The sequence below is a fragment of the Lolium perenne genome, chromosome 4 (assembly GCF_019359855.2).
Source record: "Lolium perenne isolate Kyuss_39 chromosome 4, Kyuss_2.0, whole genome shotgun sequence".
NCBI lineage: Eukaryota > Viridiplantae > Streptophyta > Magnoliopsida > Poales > Poaceae > Lolium > Lolium perenne.
The window spans coordinates 387632186-387654732 of NC_067247.2; positions in this window are offsets into that span (position 1 = coordinate 387632186).

The window sequence follows — 22547 nt, forward strand, 5'->3', positions numbered from 1 at the left end:
GATAACCTATGAACCCATAGCTGATATAAGAAGACCATAGTTGATATCAGAATACCACAATTGGTATAGGATCAATACTACGAGATAAAGTAGAAGATGTCTCGACCAGTTGATAAGAACCTATGATAGAATCCATTTTTAGATAACAAATAGCTACAATTGGTATCAAGTAGTCCACCATTGGATTATTTGTACCAAGAAAATTGTGAACAAATAAAACTTTGTTAGCCAAATAACAATGACCTATAATCATTCAGTCGAAGGATTCACATTGGATGTCCACAATTGAGTGGATACACCACAAATATTCTTCGCGAGACCTTAAAAGAAGTATAAACCATAAGCTAGACCCAGACCAATCTTCTAACCATAAGTCCAATGGTTGGAAGAAAAGGAGTGAAGACCATAAGAAAACTCTAAGGGGTAAAGTAATGATTGAGTTGGATGTATAATAACTCAATATTTTGAGCAAGATAGTTGATGAAGGTCTGAACTGAGAGGAAGTTCGATCTTATTTTCATAAGACTGTTGGACATTACTTTCAGAAGGATGTCAGACTAGAAGCCGAGGTTCATACCTCGAGGAAGTAAGAAGTGGACTAAAACTTGAGAAAGTGAGTAATATTTACTCAGAAGTACAGAAACTCAAGTAAGTTAATCATAAAGAAGTTGGACGAAGAAAATACCATAGACCAAATACAGCTCAAGAAGGCCAAAGACCGAAGGAGATTGACCATACCAGAACCACAGACTAATAGAATGATTCCTTTCATGGAACCTAAAGAACCCAAAATAGTTATATATGTATTAACTATAAACCATTATTGGATGGACTAAATGAGTCTAATCCATTCTTAGGGAAATAAACCATCACAACCATTTCCATGGTAAGTATCTTACCAAGTACCATTATTGCAGTTTTGGTAGTAAGGGAAAACAAAGACCTATTTTATCAAATAGGAGAATGTTATCCAATTAATCCTCAATTAAGACTAGCAGCACCAGAAAAAGTCCCATCATTGATTCTTCAATGAGAAAGGAAACAAGCATATGGAGTTGGAAGAAATCAATGAATCAAAGTAAGAACCATGGTTCGGAGACAAACCCTAATGGATTCCAGGAAGAATCTGGACAAGAGATATATTCAATTATATCCAGTGAGATCACTATGGAGTTCTAGAAAAGTCGTAGTCTGCACAAGTCAGATCCACACTCTGAAACGTGAGAGAGATCAAACTTCGAGGACGAAGTTTAGTTTAAGGGGTAGAGACTGTAATATCCCAGGTAATGGGGTTACAAAAATAGAGGAAACAGATGTGTGCATTGCATTCATGCATAGAAAATCTGGGGAATTTTCGCGCTTTAAAGTAAAACAGTCATAGTAACTGAAGTTTCACTTGACCTTGGTGGAATTGAAGTAGCTCATCAAGTCAAGCGCTATAAACCTCAAAGTGACTTTGATAAAACCTTATTTTGGGGAGGGATGATTTGATCTAAGGGGTTAGATCAAATGGAACTAATAATCAACACAACAACACTTTACTCAATGATCAATTGCTTGATCTTATAAAAGATCATAATATGGAATTCCCTGCCATAACATATGAACCTACAATTAATTGGAAATCAAGTAACAATAATTGGGAAACCATTCTTCACTTATCTTTTCCATGTCTTAAACTAATCCTTAATCCTACCATGAACCTCATGGTATTCATTCCACTTCAACATTGGAATTATAACAAGGAGATCCACTCAAGAAGTATATATTCTTCTACATTTCAAGTTATTACACATCAAACCTAGAGAGGTGAGACTTCTATAGTATTTATTAGAAAAGCAATGGAAAACCTTAAGCTAAAACCTTGTATATACATCCCTGCATTTAAATCATCATCTTTAAGAGAAACCATTTATGTTAAACATAGATATTGATGATCACACCAATCTCTATGGAGCCTAAACTCAGGTTAGTATTAAAGTCCTTCCCAAATAAGAGAGACCATTCATATCAATCTTAGCTTTACCTACTTAAGAATAAGTGACAACCATTGAACTAAAGTATTAGATTTGTAAACCATTTCATCTTGGAGGAGTGAGATAACCAAATACCCAATTGGATAAGATAATATCCATGAGTTGATGAAATAGGGAGGAGACTAATCCAACTAAGATAGCCAGGTGGAGTATTAGACTTGATATCTAATGAGATCTTGTGAGTACACCATAAAACCTAGAATAACCACTCCTATAAGAGAGAACTCAAGCTATGGTGTTACACTCAAATTAATTGAGGCAACACTTGGATTTGAGGGAGAGAACTATCCATATATCCAAATGATTATATCATCATTCTCTGTAAAGAACTCTAAGTGGATATCTCAGACATTTTCCTGGGATATAAAACTGGTGAGACAACCATGACCATGTCAATCCTAGAAAATAAAATAGAAGTGCTATACCTTAACTGATCAAGACAATGCTTGATCATGGAAGTAAGAATTCCATTTAATGAGAGATCCTTAGGAAGCCAAACCTTGATCATTATAAATTGAGTAATGATCATGAACCCTAAGAATTTGAGGTAGAGTTATTAAGAATAAGTTGATCATGCTTAATCCATGATCATGCTATTGAGGTATGTGAGGATAAGTTAAACCCTACTAGAGCAAGTAGATATCATTCCCACATAAAATTTTAAGAAGATAACTAGTAATCAACCATAGGCTTATATCCCAACTTTAACTTGTGAACCACTTGATGATCATGAGTAGAATCCTACCACATCTATATTTCATAAATTAAAGAACCTAAGAAAACCTTAGAGTTAAACACTATACTTCATATTGTGAGAAACCACACATCCATATGACCAAAGTTAACTATAAAAAGAACTATAACCAATGTAGTTACTTTAATGATTAATTGAGGATAATAATAGAAGTTAATTGGAAGAAGATAAAACCAATTCTCAAATCCTTAGTAAAAAGAGAAGCACATTAAATATTAAGCAAGTAACCATATTATTTTGGTTAGGGGAGAATAAAACCTAGCAAATGCAACATGATGCCATCTCACATCTACAAATTAAAATTATATCTCAACCATAACTATTGTATCATTATGGAGATTACAATATAAACCTAGACCATAACTGATAATCAAACCCATGGCCATTATGTAAATATCATTAGAACCCTGGTATGGCATATTAATGAAATCTTCTGCTTCACTTATTAAACCTGAGAAAAACCCTTGTGATACATCTTATAAATAAGACCATAAGGGTAATTATCAACTACTTACCTATATAATTAAGACCCAACCTTGAGGAGAGTAATATCTACTCTAGATAGTTCAAAGTGTTAATAGATCATAACACAATTGCTAATTTAATATGGGATACCATCAAACCTACAAAACTATAATAAAATGTTGTTCACATGAAATAACATGCAAGTGATTAATTTCTCAAATAGGAACTAAGAAATAATCACAGTTTCAGAAATACCCGGAGAAGAAGATATCAACTCTTATGTTTCTAAAGTGAATGGAATCAATAACAACAAGGAAAATTAAGTGAAAATGTCAATTCATGTCTAATTGCTATTTTGAGTAAAGTTCACATATATACAAATAATCCAATATAAAATATGAATTCAAATAGAACAGTAATACAATAGTCAGTATACCAAATCTTGATTGAATCAACATAATTGAAATATTTGCAAACAGTATTGAATTCAAATAGTAAGTATAAAACAGAAAATAAAAAAAACAGAAAAAGGAAAAGAAGAGATAAGCCTCACCTGGACCTTACCTGGCCAAGGAGCCCAACTCACAGCCCAGCAACCAAGCCCCGCAGCAGCCCGTGGTCCAGCCCAACACCAGAAACAGCCCAAGCCACATACCCCTTCGTCAAAAGATCTGGGAGAGGTCATCCTCATCCCCTTCTTCGTGCATGGAAGCCAGCTCGACGTCGTGGCCATCTTCCCTCGCTGCTGTCGATCTCTCGTCGTCCGAACGCATGACGAGGCGCACTCCCGAACCCTATAAGTACCCTGGACGACGACCTATCTTCGTTTTTCCTCCTCTCTGCTCCAAACTCGCCCCTGCCAAAAACCGAGTCGCCCCAACCTCCGATACTCCCCGACGGTAGAGGTCACCCCATGGACCAATATGTAGGTCACAAGAAGCGCCAGAGTTTGTTGATCGTTCTGGTAGAAGGAATCGAGAAGAGGCCTTACCAATCGAGCGAATTTCGGAATTCCCTTCCACGGTGGTTCGCCGGAATCCGCGACGCCGTGCTCGCCTCCGACCATCCCCAACCTCGCTGACCATCTGAACATAATCAGGGTGAGTTTGCGCTCCTCTGGAACCTCTTTTGGCATCATTTCGTGGGTTGTAGCTATAGATAGCTACCCGGCCGGATAGAGCCGCCGCAGTTGAGCTCGCTGGAGCCATCTCCGGTGACCGGCGGGAAGCAACTCTACCACCATCGGTCTCAGAACATTGCGGGGATTCGAAATCAAGTAATAGTTTGTCCGGGGAGCCCTTAAATCATCGGCGCCGTCATCGGCTGCCCGCCGGCGTTGAGCCGCCGGCAAGAGTCGGCGTGGTCGAGGGGCCTTTTCAAGTCTTGACCAGTCGTTGCCTGCGTGGCAACTGACTTGGCAGATGACCCCACCAGTCAGTCACTGGAGGCATATCCAACCGGTACCTTTAGTTATTCCATTTAAATTCGAAATTCCAGAAATTGTCTGAAATTTGCAAAAATATAGAAAAATCATTATAACTCAGAAAAATATAAATAAGATATCAAAATGATCCTAAAAATAAACTCTATCCAATAAAAATATAATATGAAATTTTTATTTTTAATAAAAATTCAATTATTTAATACTGGTTATTTAAGCCTTTAATTTTAATCCTAAATTCAATTAAAATTCAATAATTAGTACAAATTTCCAAAAGTAAATAAAAACCAGTAAATAAATAAAGAAAACATTAAAACTAATTTTCTTTATTTATTATTTGTTAAATAATTATTAGAGAGATTTAAACCCTGATTAATAATTACCCTAATTATTAATTGTTTAAAAAGAATAAAATGCCAAATTCAATATCAATTAATTTACAAGTTACTAATAACTTCAACTTTAAATTGAAGTTATTAACCATAGAACTATATGGTAAATAGCAAACCCTAGTTCCATATTGATTGATATTACAACCCCATAATTTCATGCGGGATCCTAAAACCCTAATGCCATTTAGAACCTAGCTCCACTATTTCATTTGAACCTTAATTTGCTTCTAAACCTAAACCCTAGGTTAAGACATGTGATCAAGAGACATTGTATTCATACCTAGATCCATAATTAGCCACTAAGTGCATATCCAGGTCCACACAAAATATAGGCGCCTAACACTAAGACTTTAGCATTCCATGTGTTCATCCCCTCAAACCTAGATGATCAAATAGGAACATCTAAGTCTAAACCCTAATTCCTATCATCAAAAGTATCAACCTTACTCATACCTATATAGCATCACACCATTGTGATGAACTCCATCAGCAACCATGCTAATATTGACATCATATCCCATACACACTAAACCCTATTAGTGTAAGATAATTATTAAACATCCTATTTAGGAAACCACCATTCCTTACTTAGTGAATCCAATAAGAAAACCTAGACAACCTCAACCTTAGTTGTAATACTTCTTATTACTTAAGAAGTATGTTCTTCAAAAGTTATTCTTTTGAAGAAAATAAGGAATCATCATCAACCCTACTTTATAGGACATATAAACCCTAGCTAGCCATCACCAATAAGATGAAACAGTCCTGATAGCTACCTTGTATGAATAATTGCTTAGGATGCCTAGGCTTAACTCAACCTTACCAACCCTAGGTGTTGATGCATCCAACATTGTTGGGATACATCTAATACTTACTCCAAAAACTAAATGAAACCATAGTCAACCATAGAACCCCATCAACCTAATTATCATACTTGTTCTTATTTAAAGAACATGTTCTTCAAAAGTTATTCTTTTAAAGTATATGATAATTAATCATTAACCATGCCATATAGTACTAAAACTAACCACTGTTCTTTACTTGTTAACATTATGCCAATTATCATTCTTTGTGTGCTCAATGGATTATTATGCTTTATTATCTACCTGTTTATAATACCAAGTAATCACACCTGAATAAGAACCTTGTATATGAATCACTCTAAAAGTGCAACACACCCTAAACCAATCATTACCACTCACTAATCCTAAATCATCGGGGTTAGGACACGCTTAGAGCGATTGCATCTCATACTTATGCATTATTGCATCCTTGCCAATCTTTTAAACATCGTCCTTACCGGACGATGATGCTATTTCAGAATTTGGAGTTATTGCGTAACGAAGACTTTGTCTGCATAATCTTGCAGTCAAGAAAGGCAAGTTCATCACTTGCTCATGTCATTTGAGTATCTTTATCAAATTACTTGCAAAGTACTATGATTATCACTATTGCATAAAAACCAAAACCACTATTTTCATAACTATGAATATGACTATGTGGTGGGCAATGGAACCATGGATTGTGTTGATATGGTGGAGGTTCCATTGCAAGGGTTTATATCCATCTAGGATTAAACAACAAATGTCGCCAGTGATTCTTGTGCCGTAATACCCGTGTTAACCATAAGATCCGGAGTGGGACGGAGTAGTCAAAAGTGTTTCCACCTCTCGTTCATCAACGGATGCGCTTTACCGTAGACACTTGTATCTGTCAGGGCAAGCGGTAGGCTGGGGAAGCCTTAAGTCCCCACGGCATAGTCTGTAGACACTTGTCGCTCGAAGAACAAGCGGTAGGCTGGGGAAGCCTTAAGTCCCCACGGTATTGCGGTCTATGATGGGTTGCAGCTACCGGCGAAGGAGTTTGGTTCGATCCCAGACTGTCGTCGTGGTCAGGGTCCACCCTGAAATATATGGGAATAATGGGACCGGCGAGGACCCAGGGTCGGGGCATGCAACAAAGGGTGGGTGTTCGAGGTAGCGGAGGAACATGATTGGCTAGACCTTATACCGGGCCTCACACCAAAGGAAGTGTGGACGGGTCGCCCCCGGTTGGCACCAAGGTTAAGATCTCTTATGGGTAAAGCAACACACCTCTGCAGAGTGTAAAGAACCGTGACCTGTCACTCCCTGTTCCGGGATATGGAACTGCGAACGCGGCCGGAAAGGAGCTCCATGAAGTTCTAGTAAACCGGTGAAGGCTGACGGACATAGTTCTTCTGAATAAATGCAACCTTTTGAAGAAATGATTATGAAAACCTGCATTGGTATTAGACTTTCTGGTCTAATGCTGTAGCTAGTGCATTAAACACCTCTTTCCTATAATGAACTTGTTGAGTACGCTCGTACTCATCCCACTCTTAAATCCCCTGCTTAGATATGGAGGCATCGAAGGAGGATCTACAGTGCAACTCGATGACCGAGGAGTCAACAACTACTTCAAGATACAGGACCCTGTCAGAGGAGTCAGATACCACTTCCAACAAGGAGAAAACCTAGTTTAGCCATAGAAGGGAACTAGTTTCCTAAACCTAGCTCCTATTTAGCTAGAATCTATTCTTAGCCTCTGTAGTTAGTGAAATACTCTACAAATAGAGTTCGTGATTAGACTAGACTACGAGTCGTTCTTCTGGAGTTTATTGCAGATTTACCTCATTGTAAAGTAGGAGGCTATGCTGATCTTATGTAACAGAGTCTGTATGTAATTCTATAGACATGCCTTGGACCCACATATGTTTCTATTGTACCACTCTGAGCGATATAATACTAGTGGAACGGTGTTTCATTGGTGTTATATCAGACTTGCATACTACACCATGCAATGGTATGCCGGGTCACCACACCCTTGCAAGCATCCGCAACTACAAGAAAGTAATTAAGATAAATCTAACCACAGCCTTAAACTCTGAGATCCTGCTATCCCTCCTGCATCGATATACCAATGGGGGTTTAGGTTTCTGTCACTCCGGCAACGCCGCAATCGGCAAACGATTACAAGATGCATTCCCCTAGGCCCATAAAGGTGAAGTGTCGTGTAGTCGACGTTCACACGACACCACTAGAAGAATAACACCACAACTTAAATATCATAACATTGAATATTACTCAACCATACTTCACTACTAACATTTAGACTTCACCCATGTCCTCAAGAACTAAATGAACTACTCACAAGACATCATATGGAACATGATCAGAGGTGATATGATGATGAATAACAATCTGAACATAAACCTTGGTTCAACGGTTTCACTCAATAGCATCAATAACAAGTAGAAATCAACACCGGGAGAGTTTCCCCTATCAAACAATCAAGATCAAACCCAAATTGCTACAGTGGTGACGATGTGCAGCGGTGGAGACGGCGGTGATGATGATGAAGATGATGATGATGGTGATGGAGATGATGTCCAACTTGATGGCGGTGACGATGGCGTCGATTTCCCCCTCCGGGAGGGAATTTCCCCGGCGGATCTCAGCCTGCCGGAGAGCTCTTTTCTCTCTGGTGTTCTCCGCCCCGCAGAGGCGGCTGTAACTCTTCGCGAGGTACCCTCTGGAGCTTAGGTTTTCGGGATGAAGGCATACGCGAAGAAAAGGAGGCGAGAGGGGGCTGTGGGCCCCCTCCTCACAGGGCGGCGCGGCCAGGCCTTGGGCCGCGCCGGCCTATGGGGTGGGCCCACCTCGGGTCCCCTCGGCTCCCCCTTCTGGCTCACTTCGTCTTCTGGAAAAATAGGATTTTTCGTATAATTTCCGTCAACTGTTGATCTTCCAAAATATTGCATTCTGACGGCGCTTTTTCCAGCAGAATCCTGGCTCCGGTGCGCGATCCTCCAATAATCATGAAACATGCAAAATAGATGAAATATCATAATTATTATCTCCAAATATGAAATATATCAATGAATAACAGCAAATTATGATATAAAATAGTGATGCAAATTGGACGTATCACATCTACAGAGGAGGAATAACAGAAAAGTATGAGAGACCAGAAAAGGGAGCTACCTCTAGCACAGTGAGGTCGTCGGTGGAACCGGGAGCTTCGGATGAGGAGTTACCGGGGCGCGAGGTGTGCGTCCGGCCCATCTTCAGATCTGTCCAATGGATGTAGGGGTCCGGGTCCACCGCGTCCAGAGGGCGCTTCCGGCAAGGGCCTCGCCGATCCGCTTCGATGCGGGGAAAGCGGTCTTTGGCCCGAAACAAATGAAAAGAACGTTAGCCACAGCATAAAAGTTACCGGTAAACCGACCCGAGTTGCGTAATCTCTTACCTCTTGGGTCGGAGGGTTAGTGGAACTGAGAGGCAGGTGTAGGGATTCGTTGCATAGAAAACATAAATTTTCCTACCGCGAACACGCAATCCAAGCCAAGATGCAATCTAGAAGACGGTAGCAACGAGGGGATTATCGAGTCTCACCCTTGAAGAGATTCCAAAGCCTACAAGATGAGGCTCTTGTTGCTGCGGTAGACGTTCACTTGCCGCTTGCAAAATCGCGTAGAAGATCTTGATCACGGCGCCATGAACGGGTAGCACCTCCGTACTCGGTCACACGTTCGGTTGTTGATGAAGATGACGTCCACCTCCCCGTTCCAGCGGGCAGCGAAACTAGTAGCTCCTCTTGAATCCGACAGCACGACGGCGTGGTGTCGGTGGTGGTGGAGAAATCCGGCGGAGCTTCGCTAAGCGTGCGGGAAGTGGAGGAGCGGGGCGGCTAGGGTTTGGGGAGAGGGGGGCGCCGGCCACTAAGGGGTGCGGCCACCTTGGTGGTTCTTGGGGTGGCCGGCCCCCTCCCCTTGTCCCTCATTATATAGGTGGAAGCCCCAAGTGTTGGACTACAAGTCTCCGAATAAGACCCGAACCCAAAACCTTCCATGTGATAGGGAAACCTACCCAAGGTGGGAATCCCACTTGGGGTGGGATTCCCCCCTTCCATGTGGGGGGGTGGCCGGCCCCCATAGGGGGAGTCCACTTGGGACTCCTCCCCCTCTAGGGTTGGCCGGCCATGGAGGTGGAGTCCCTTTGGGACTCCGCCTTCCATAGTGGTTTCTTCCGGACTTTTCTAGAACCTTCTAGAACCTTCCATAGAACCTTCCGGATCATTTTAAATCTCATAAAATGACTTCCTATATATGAATCTTATTCTCCGGACCATTCCGGAACTCCTCGTGATGTTCGGGATCTCATCCGGGACTCCAAACAAATATTCGAACTCCATTCCATATTCAAGTTCTACCATTTCAACATCCAACTTTAAGTGTGTCACCCTACGGTTCGCGAACTATGCGGACATGGTCGAGTACTCACTCCGACCAATAACCAATAGCGGGATCTGGAGATCCATAATGGCTCCCACATATTCAACGATGACTTTAGTGATCGAATGAACCATTCACATACGATACCAATTCCCTTTGTCACGCGATATTTTACTTGTCCGAGGTTTGATCATCGGTATCAGTCTATACCTTGTTCAACCTCGTCTCCTGACAAGTACTCTTTACTCGTACCGTGGTGTGTGGTCTCTTATGAACTTATTCATATGCTTGCAAGACATTAGACGACATTCCACCGAGAGGGCCCAGAGTATATCTATCCGTCATCGGGATGGACAAATCCCACTGTTGATCCATATGCCTCAACTCATACTTTCCGGATACTTAATCCCACCTTTATAACCACCCATTTACGCAGTGGCGTTTGGTGTAATCAAAGTACCTTTCCGGTATAAGTGATTTACATGATCTCATGGTCATAAGGACTAGGTAACTATGTATCGAAAGCTTATAGCAAATAACTTAATGACGTGATATTATGCTACGCTTAATTGGGTGTGTCCATTACATCATTCATATAATGACATAACCTTGTTATTAATAACATCCAATGTTCATGATTATGAAACTAATCATCCATTAATCAACAAGCTAGTTAAGAGGCATACTAGGGACTCTTTGTTGTTTACATATCACACATGTACTAATGTTTCGGTTAATACAATTATAGCATGACATATAAACATTTATCATAAACATAAAGATATATAATAACCACTTTTATTATTGCCTCTTGGGCATATCTCCTTCAGTCTCCCACTTGCACTAGAGTCAATAATCTAGATTATATTGTAATATACCTAACACCCATGGCATTCTGGTGTTGGTCATGCTTTGCCCTAGGGAGAGCTTTAGTCAACGGATCTGCTACATTCAGATCAGTATGTACTTTGCAAATCTTTACTTCTCCATCTTCGATGTACTCGCGAATCGAGTGGTAACGCAGCTTGATATGCTTCAGCCTCTTGTGTGACCTTGGCTCTTGTGCATTGGCGATGGCACCCATGTTATCACAGTAAATGATTAATGGGTCCAATGCACTAGGAACCACACCGAGCTCTACAATGAACCTCTTCATCCATACCGCTATGTACTCTGAAGCCGCTATGTACTCTGATTCTGTTGAAGACTTCACCACCGTGCACTGCTTCGAGCTTGCCCAGCTTACTGCAGCACCATTCAATATAAACACGTACCCAGACTGTGACTTAGAGTCATCAGGATCAGTGTTCCAACTTGCATCGGTGTAACCACTTACAACGAGCTCTTGGTCACCTCCATAACAAAGAAACATATCGTTAGTTCTTTTCAAGTACTTCAGGATATTCTTGACCGCTGTCCAGTGTTCCATTCCTGGATCACTTTGATATCTGCTAGTCAAACTAACAGCATGTGCTATATCCGGTCTAGTACATAGCATGGCATACATGATAGATCCTACTGCCGAGGCATAGGGGATATTACTCATCCTTTCTCTTTCTTCTGCCGTAGCCGGTCCTTGAGTCTTACTCAAGACCTTGCCTGGTAACATAGGTAAGAACCCTTTCTTGCTTTCGTCCATTCTAAACTTCTTTAGAATCTTGTCCAGGTATGTACTCTGTGATAGCCCTATTAGGCGTCTTGATCTATCTCTATAAATCTTGATGCCTAATATATACGATGCTTCACCAAGGTCTTTCATTGAAAAACTATTATTCAAATAACCTTTTACACTGCTTAATAGTTCTATATCACTCCCAATCAATAATATGTCATCTACATATAATATCAGGAATGCTACAGAGCTCCCACTCACTTTCTTGTAAATACAGGCCTCACCATGACACTGTATAAACCCGAAGTCTTTGATCACCTTATCAAAGCGTCGGTTCCAACTTCTTGATGCTTGCTTCAGTCCATAGATTGAACGCTGAAGTTTGCATACTTTGTCAGCATTTTTAGGATCGACAAAACCTTTGGGTTGTGCCATATACAACTCTTCCTCAATGTCTCCATTAAGGAACGCCGTTTTGACATCCATCTGCCAAATCTCATAATCGAAAAATGCAGCTATTGCTAACAAAATCCTCACAGATTTTAGCTTCGCTACAGGTGAGAAAGTCTCATCATAGTCAACTCCTTGAATTTGTCGGAAACCCTTTGCGACAAGTCAAGCTTTATAGACAGTAATATTACCATCAGCATCTGTTTTTCTCTTGAAGATCCATTTATTCTCGATAGCCTTGCGGCTATCAGGTAAGTCTACCAAAGTCCATACTTTGTTATCATACATGGATCCCATTTCGGATTTCATGGCTTCTTGCCATTAATGGAATCTGGGCTCATCATCGCTTCTTCATACGTCGCAGGGTCCTCACCATTGTTATCCACAATCATGACATTTAGACAAGGATCATACCAATCAGGAGTGGCACGTTCCCTTGTCGATCTGCGAGGTTCAGTAGTTTCCTCGTTCGAAGTTTCATGATCATTATCATTAGCTTCCTATGTTGCCAGTGTAGGCGGTACAGGTACAACTTCTGGTACTGTGCTACTCTGGTCAACGAGTATAGATTCATCAATCTCATCGAGTTCTACTTTTCTTCCAGTCACTTCTTTAGTGAGAAATTCTTTCTCAAGAAAGGTTCCGTTCTTTGCAACAAAGAGTTTGCCTTCGGATTTGTGATAGAAAGTGTACCCTATAGTTTCCTTAGGGTATCCTATGAAGACGCATTTCTCCGCTTTGGGTTCTAGCTTGTCCGGTTGTAACTTCTTTACATAGGCTTCGCAACCCCAAACTTTCAGGAATGATAGCTTAGGTTTCTTATTAAACCATAATTCATACGGTGTCGTTTCTACGGATTTTGATGGTGCTCTATTTAAAGTGAATGCGGCTGTCTCTAATGCATAACTCCAAAATGATAACGGCAAATCAGTAAGAGACATCATAGAACGAACCATATCTAAGAGAGTTCGATTACGACGTTCGGACACACCGTTTCGTTGTGGTGTTCCCGGCGGTGTCAATTGTGAAAGTATTCCGCATTTCTTTAAATGCATGCCAAACTCATAACTCAGATATTAACCTCCACGATCAGATCGTAGAAATTTAATCTTCTTGTTACGTTGATTTTCTACTTCACTTTGGAATTCCTTAAACTTCTCGAAAGTTTCGGATTTATGTTTCATGAAATAGATATACCCATATCTACTCAGATCATCTGTGAAGGTTAGAACATAACGATAACCACCGCGTGATGCTACAGTCATTGGTCCGCACACATCGGTATGTATGATTTCCAATAAGTCAGTAGCTCGCTCCATCATACCAGAAAATGGAGTCTTAGTCATTTTTCCCATTAGACATGCTTCGCATTTATCAAGTGACTCAAAGTCAAGTGATTCAAGTAATCCATCAGTATGGAGTTTCTTCATGCGTTTCACTCCAATATGACCAAGACGATAGTGCCACATATAAGTAGAATTATCATTCAATTTAATTCGCTTAGCATCAATGTTATGTATATGCGTATCACTACTATCGAGATCTAACAGAAATAAGCCATTCTTTTCAGGTGCTCGACCATAAAAGATATTATTCATAAAAATAGAACAACCATTATTATCAGACTTGAATGAATAACCGTCTTGCATTAAACAAGATCCAGATATAATGTTCATGCTCAACGCGGGTACAAAATAACAATTATTTAGGCTTAAAACTAATCCCGAAGGTAGATGTAGAGGAAGTGTGCCGACAGCGATCACATCGACTTTGGATCCGTTTCCAACGCGCATCGTCACTTCATCTTTCAGTAGTCTTCATTTATTCTTTAGTTCCTGTTTCGAGTTACAAATATGAGCAACCGAACCAGTATCAAATACCCAGGTACTAGAACGAGAACCAGTGAGATAAACATCTATAACATGTATATCTGATATACCTTCTTTCTTCTTCTTGACAAGGCCGCTCTTCAGATCAGCCAGATACTTGGAGCAATTACGCTTCCAGTGTCCCTTCTCCTTGCAGTAATAGCACTCAGCATCAGGCTTAGGGCCGTTCTTAGGTTTCATAGGAGGCGTGGCAGCTTTCTTGCCACCCTTCTTGAATTTTCCCTTAGACTTGCCCTGTTTCTTGAAACTGGTGGTCTTGTTGACCATCAACACTTGGTGCTCTTTCTTGATCTCAATCTCAGCAGCTTTTAGCATGCCAAAGAGTTCAGGTAACTCCTTGTTCATGTTCTGCATATTGTAGTTCATCACAAAGTTCTTGTAACTTGGTGGCAGTGATTGAAGGACACGATTAATCCCCAGTCTGTTAGGAATCACTATTCCCAAGTCACTGAGTTTCTTCGCATGCCCGGTCATGGCGAGCATGTGCTCACTAACGGAGCTGCCTTCTTCCATCATACAGCTGAAGAAATGTTTCGATGCTTCATAGCATTCCACGGCCGCATGAGTCTCAAAAATAGCTTCCAGCTCTTTCATCAACTCATGAGGATCGTGGTGCTCAAAACATTTTTGAAGATCGGATTCTAGACTGCACAGGATGGCACACTGAACTTGAGAGTACCGAGTTTTTCGAGTCTCGTAAACAGCTTTTACTTCATCGGTTTCAGTTTCTGCAGGAGGGTCACCTAGCGGTGCATCAAGCACATATTGCAGATTTCCGCCAGAGAGGAAGATCCTCACATGACGGAACCAGTCGGTGAAGTTGCTACCGTTGCTCTTAAGTTTTTCTTTCTCTAGGAGCTGGTTAAAATTGATTGGGGACGCCATCTCTACAACATATATTTGCAAAAGTTTAGACTAAGTTTATGACAAATTGAGTTCAAATTTTAATTCAAAATAATTAAAAATCTAGGTTAACTCCCACTCAAAACAATATCCCTCGCATTGTCTTAGTGATCACACGAACCAAATCCACCGCACCTAAGTCCGATCATCACGAGACAAGGTGTGATTTCAATGGCGAACACTCAAAGTGTTCATCATATCAACCATATGATTCATGCTCTACCTTTCGGTATCACGTGTTCCGAGACCATGTCTGTACATGCTAGGCTCGTCAAGGCCACCTTAGTATCCGCATGTGCAAAACTGTCTTGCACCCGTTGTATGCACTTGTTGATTCTATCACACCCGATCATCACGAGATGCTTCGAAACGACAAGTCTTGGCAACGGTGCTACTAAGGATGAACACTTTATTATCTTGAGATTTTAGTGAGGGATCATCTTATAATGCTACCGTCGCGATCTAAGCAAAATAAGATGCATAAAAGGATTAACATCACATGCAGTTCATATGTGATATGATATGGCCCTTTTGTCTTTGCGCCTTTGATCTTCATCTCCAAAGCACGGACATGATCTCCATCATCTTCGGGCATGATCTCCATCATCGTCGGCGTTGCGTCAAGGTCAATGGCGCCGTCTTCATGATTGTCCTCCATGTAGCAACTATTACAACTACTTTGAAATACTACTCAACATGAAATTTAAAGACAACCATAAGGCTCCTGCCGGTTGCCACAATACAATAATGATCATCTCATGCATATTCATCATCACATTATGGCCATATCACATCACCAAACCCTGCAAAAACAAGTTAGACGTCTCTAATTTGGTTTGCATATTTTACGTGGTTTAGGGTTTTCGAGAGAGATCTAATCTACCTACGAACATGAACCACAACGTTGATACTAATATTGTCAATAGAAGAGTAAATTGAATCTTCACTATAGTAGGAGAGACAGACACCCGCAAAGCCTCTTATGCAATACAAGTTGCATGTCGAACGAGGAACAAGTCTCATGAACGCGGTCATGTAAAGTTAGTCCGAGCCGCTTCATCCCACTATGCCACAAAGATGCAAAGTACTCAAACTAAAGATAACAAGAGCATCAACGCCCACAAAACCATTGTGTTCTACTCGTGCAACCATCTATGCATAGACACGGCTCTGATACCACTGTAGGGATTCGTTGCATAGAAAACAAAAAATTTCCTACCGCGAACACGCAATCCAAGCCAAGATGCAATCTAGAAGACGGTAGCAACGAGGGGATTATCGAGTCTCACCCTTGAAGAGATTCCAAAGCCTACAAGATGAGGCTCTTGTTGCTGCGGTAGACGTTCACTTGCCGCTTGCAAAAGCGCGTAGAAGATCTTGATCACGGCGCCACGAACGGGTAGCACCTCCGTACTCGGTCACACGTTCGGTTGTTGATGAAGATGATGTCCACCTCCCCGTTCCAGCGGGCAGCGGAAGTAGTAGCTCCTCTTGAATCCGACAGCACGACGGCGTGGTGTCGGTGGTGGTGGAGAAATCCGGCGGAGCTTCGCTAAGCGTGCGGGAAGTGGAGGAGCGGGGCGGCTAGGGTTTGGGGAGAGGGGGGCGCCGGCCACTAAGGGGTGCGGCCACCTTGGTGGTTCTTGGGGTGGCCGGCCCCCTCCCCTTGTCCCTCATTATATAGGTGGAAGCCCCAAGTGTTGGACTACAAGTCTTCGAATAAGACCCGAACCCAAAACCCTCCATGTGATAGGGAAACCTACCCAAGGTGGGAATCCCACTTGGGGTGGGATTCCCCCCTTCCATGTGGGGGGTGGCCGGCCCCCACAGGGGGAGTCCACTTGGGACTCCTCCCCCTCTAGGGTTGGCCGGCCATGGAGGTGGAGTCCCTTTGGGACTCCGCCTTCCATAGTGGTTTCTTTCGGACTTTTCTAGAACCTTCTAGAACCTTCCATAGAACCTTCCGGATCATTTTAAATCTCATAAAATGACTTCCTATATATGAATCTTATTCTCCGGACCATTCCGGAACTCCTCGTGATGTCCGGGATCTCATCCGGGACTCCGAACAAATATTCGAACTCCATTCCATATTCAAGTTCTACCATTTCAACATCCAACTTTAAGTGTGTCACCCTACGGTTCGCGAACTATGCGGACATGGTCGAGTACTCACTCCGACCAATAACCAATAGCGGGATCTGGAGATCCATAATGGCTCCCACATATTCAACGATGACTTTAGTGATCGAATGAACCATTCACATATGATACCAATTCCCTTTGTCACGCGATATTTTACTTGTCCGAGGTTTGATCATCGGTATCAGTCTATACCTTGTTCAACCTCGTCTCCTGACAAGTACTCTTTACTCGTACCGTGGTGTGTGGTCTCTTATGAACTTATTCATATGCTTGCAAGACATTAGACGACATTCCACCGAGAGGGCCCAGAGTATATCTATCCGTCATCGGGATGGACAAATCCCACTGTTGATCCATATGCCTCAACTCATACTTTCCGGATACTTAATCCCACCTTTATAACCACCCATTTACGCAGTGGCGTTTGGTGTAATCAAAGTACCTTTCCGGTATAAGTGATTTACATGATCTCATGGTCATAAGGACTAGGTAACTATGTATCGAAAGCTTATAGCAAATAACTTAATGACGTGATATTATGCTACGCTTAATTGGGTGTGTCCATTACATCATTCATATAATGACATAACCTTGTTATTAATAACATCCAATGTTCATGATTATGAAACTAATCATCCATTAATCAACAAGCTAGTTAAGAGGCATACTAGGGACTCTTTGTTGTTTACATATCACACATGTACTAATGTTTCGGTTAATACAATTATAGCATGACATATAAACATTTATCATAAACATAAAGATATATAATAACCACTTTTATTATTGCCTCTTGGGCATATCTCCTTCAGTCTCCCACTTGCACTAGAGTCAATAATCTAGATTATATTGTAATATACCTAACACCCATAGCATTCTGGTGTTGGTCATGCTTTGCCCTAGGGAGAGCTTTAGTCAACGGATCTGCTACATTTAGATCAGTATGTACTTTGCAAATCTTTACTTCTCCATCTTCGATGTACTCGCGAATCGAGTGGTAACGCAGCTTGATATGCTTCAGCCTCTTGTGTGACCTTGGCTCTTGTGCATTGGCGATGGCACCCATGTTATCACAGTAAATGATTAATGGGTCCAATGCACTAGGAACCACACCGAGCTCTACAATGAACCTCTTCATCCATACCGCTTCGATGAAGCCTCCGGGCCGCTATGTACTCTGATTCTGTTGAAGACTTCGCCACCGTGCACTGCTTCGAGCTTGCCCAGCTTACTGCAGCACCATTCAATATAAACACGTACCCAGACTGTGACTTAGAGTCATCAGGATCAGTGTTCCAACTTGCATCGGTGTAACCACTTACAACGAGCTCTTGGTCACCTCCATAACAAAGAAACATATCGTTAGTTCTTTTCAAGTACTTCAGGATATTCTTGACCGCTGTCCAGTGTTCCATTCCTGGATCACTTTGATATCTGCTAGTCAAACTAACAGCATGTGCTATATCCGGTCTAGTACATAGCATGGCATACATGATAGATCCTACTGCCGAGGCATAGGGGATATTACTCATCCTTTCTCTTTCTTCTGCCGTAGCCGGTCCTTGAGTCTTACTCAAGGCCTTGCCTGGTAACATAGGTAAGAACCCTTTCTTGCTTTCGTCCATTCTAAACTTCTTTAGAATCTTGTCCAGGTATGTACTCTGTGATAGCCCTATTAGGCGTCTTGATCTATCTCTATAAATCTTGATGCCTAATATATACGATGCTTCACCAAGGTCTTTCATTGAAAAACTATTATTCAAATAACCTTTTACACTGCTTAATAGTTCTATATCATTCCCAATCAATAATATGTCATCTACATATAATATCAGGAATGCTACAGAGCTCCCACTCACTTTCTTGTAAATACAGGCCTCTCCATGACACTGTATAAACCCGAAGTCTTTGATCACCTTATCAAAGCGTCGGTTCCAACTTCTTGATGCTTGCTTCAGTCCATAGATTGAACGCTGAAGTTTGCATACTTTGTCAGCATTTTTAGGATCGGCAAAACCTTTGGGTTGTACCATATACAACTCTTCCTCAATGTCTCCATTAAGGAACGCCGTTTTGACATCCATCTGCCAAATCTCATAATCGAAAAATGCAGCTATTGCTAACAAAATCCTCACAGATTTTAGCTTCGCTACATGTGAGAAAGTCTCATCATAGTCAACTCCTTGAATTTGTCGGAAACCCTTTGCGACAAGTCGAGCTTTATAGACAGTAATATTACCATCAGCATCTGTTTTCTCTTGAAGATCCATTTATTCTCGACAGCCTTGCGGCTATCAGGTAAGTCTAACAAAGTCCATTCTTTGTTATCATACATGGATCCCATTTCGGATTTCATGGCTTCTTGCCATTTGTTGGAATCTGGGCTCATCAACGCTTCTTCATACGTCGCAGGGTCCTCATCATTGTTATCCACAATCATGACATTTAGACAAGGATCATACCAATCAGGAGTGGCACGTTCCCTTGTCGATCTGCGAGGTTCAGTAGTTTCCTCGTTCGAAGTTTCATGATCATTATCATTAGCTTCCTCTGTTGCCGGTGTAGGCGGTACAGGTACAACTTCCGGTACTGCGCTACTCTGGTCAACGAGTATAGATTCATCAATCTCATCGAGTTCTACTTTTCTTCCAGTCACTTCTTTAGTGAGAAATTCTTTCTCAAGAAAGGTTCCGTTCTTTGCAACAAAGAGTTTGCCTTCAGATTTGTGATAGAAAGTGTACCCTATAGTTTCCTTAGGGTATCCTATGAAGACGCATTTCTCCGCTTTGGGTTCTAGCTTGTCCGGTTGTAACTTCTTTACATAGGCTTCGCAACCCCAAACTTTCAGGAATGATAGCTTAGGTTTCTTATTAAACCATAATTCATACAGTGTCGTTTCTACGGATTTTGATGGTGCTCTATTTAAAGTGAATGCGGCTGTCTCTAATGCATAACTCCAAAATGATAACGGCAAATTAGTAAGAGACATCATAGAACGAACCATATCTAAGAGAGTTCGATTACGACGTTCGGACACACCGTTTCGTTGTGGTGTTCCCGGCGGTGTCAATTGTGAAAGTATTCCGCATTTCTTTAAATGCATGCCAAACTCATAACTCAGATATTAACCTCCACGATCAGATCGTAGAAATTTAATCTTCTTGTTACGTTGATTTTCTACTTCACTTTGGAATTCCTTAAACTTCTCGAAAGTTTCGGATTTATGTTTCATGAAATAGATATACCCATATCTACTCAGATCATCTGTGAAGGTTAGAACATAACGATAACCACCGCGCGATGCTACAGTCATTGGTCCGCACACATCGGTATGTATGATTTCCAATAAGTCAGTAGCTCGCTCCATCATACCAGAAAATGGAGTCTTAGTCATTTTTCCCATTAGACATGCTTCGCATTTATCAAGTGACTCAAAGTCAAGTGATTCAAGTAATCCATCAGTATGGAGTTTCTTCATGCGTTTCACTCCAATATGACCAAGACGATAGTGCCACATATAAGTAGAATTATCATTCAATTTAATTCGCTTAGCGTCAATGTTATGTATATGCGTATCACTACTATCGAGATCTAACAGAAATAAGCCATTCTTTTCAGGTGCTCGACCATAAAAGATATTATTCATAAAAATAGAACAACCATTATTCTCAGACTTGAATGAATAACCGTCTTGCATTAAACAAGATCCAGATATAATGTTCATGCTCAACGCGGGTACAAAATAACAATTATTTAGGCTTAAAACTAATCCCGAAGGTAGATGTAGAGGAAGTGTGCCGACAGCGATCACATCGACTTTGGATCTGTTTCCAACGCGCATCGTCACTTCATCTTTCAGTAGTCTTCGTTTATTCTTTAGTTCCTGTTTCGAGTTACAAATATGAGCAACCGAACCAGTATCAAATACCCAGGTACTAGAATGAGAACCAGTGAGATAAACATCTATAACATGTATATCTGATATACCTTCTTTCTTCTTCTTGACAAGGCCGCTCTTCAGATCAGCCAGATACTTGGAGCAATTACGCTTCCAGTGTCCCTTCTCCTTGCAGTAATAGCACTCAGCATCAGGCTTAGGGCCGTTCTTAGGTTTCATAGGAGGCGTGGGAGCTTTCTTGCCACCCTTCTTGAATTTTCCCTTAGACTTGCCCTGTTTCTTGAAACTGGTGGTCTTGTTGACCATCAACACTTGGTGCTCTTTCTTGATCTCAATCTCCGCAGCTTTTAGCATGCCAAAGAGTTCAGGTAACTCCTTGTTCATGTTCTGCATATTGTAGTTCATCACAAAGTTCTTGTAACTTGGTGGCAGTGATTGAAGGACACGATTAATCCCTAGTCTGTTAGGAATCACTATTCCCAAGTCACTGAGTTTCTTCGCATGCCCGGTCATGGCGAGCATGTGCTCACTAACGGAGCTGCCTTCTTCCATCATACAGCTGAAGAAATGTTTCGATGCTTCATAGCATTCCACGGCCGCATGAGTCTCAAAAATAGCTTTCAGCTCTTTCATCAACTCATGAGGATCGTGGTGCTCAAAACATTTTTGAAGATCGGATTCAGATCGCACAGGGATGGCACACCGAACTTGAGAGTACCGAGTTTTCCGAGTCTCGTAAACAGCTTTTACTTCATCGGTTTCAGTTTCTGCAGGAGGGTCACCTAGCGGTGCATCAAGCACATATTGCAGATTTCCGCCGAGAGGAAGATCCTCACATGACGGAACCGATCGGTGAAGTTGCTACCGTTGCTCTTAAGTTTTTTTTCTCTAGGAACTGGTTAAAATTGATTGGGGACGCCATCTCTACAACATATATTTGCAAAAGTTTAGACTAAGTTTATGACAAATTGAGTTCAAATTTTAATTCAACATAATTAAAAATCTAGGTGAACTCCCACTCAAAACAATATCCCTCGCATTGTCTTAGTGATCACACGAACCAAATCCACCGCACCTAAGTCCGATCATCACGAGACAAGGTGTGATTTCAATGGCGAACACTCAAAGTGTTCATCATATCAACCATATGATTCATGCTCTACCTTTCGGTATCACGTGTTCCGAGACCATGTCTGTACATGCTAGGCTCGTCAAGGCCACCTTAGTATCCGCATGTGCAAAACTGTCTTGCACCCGTTGTATGCACTTGTTGATTCTATCACACCCGATCATCACGAGATGCTTCAA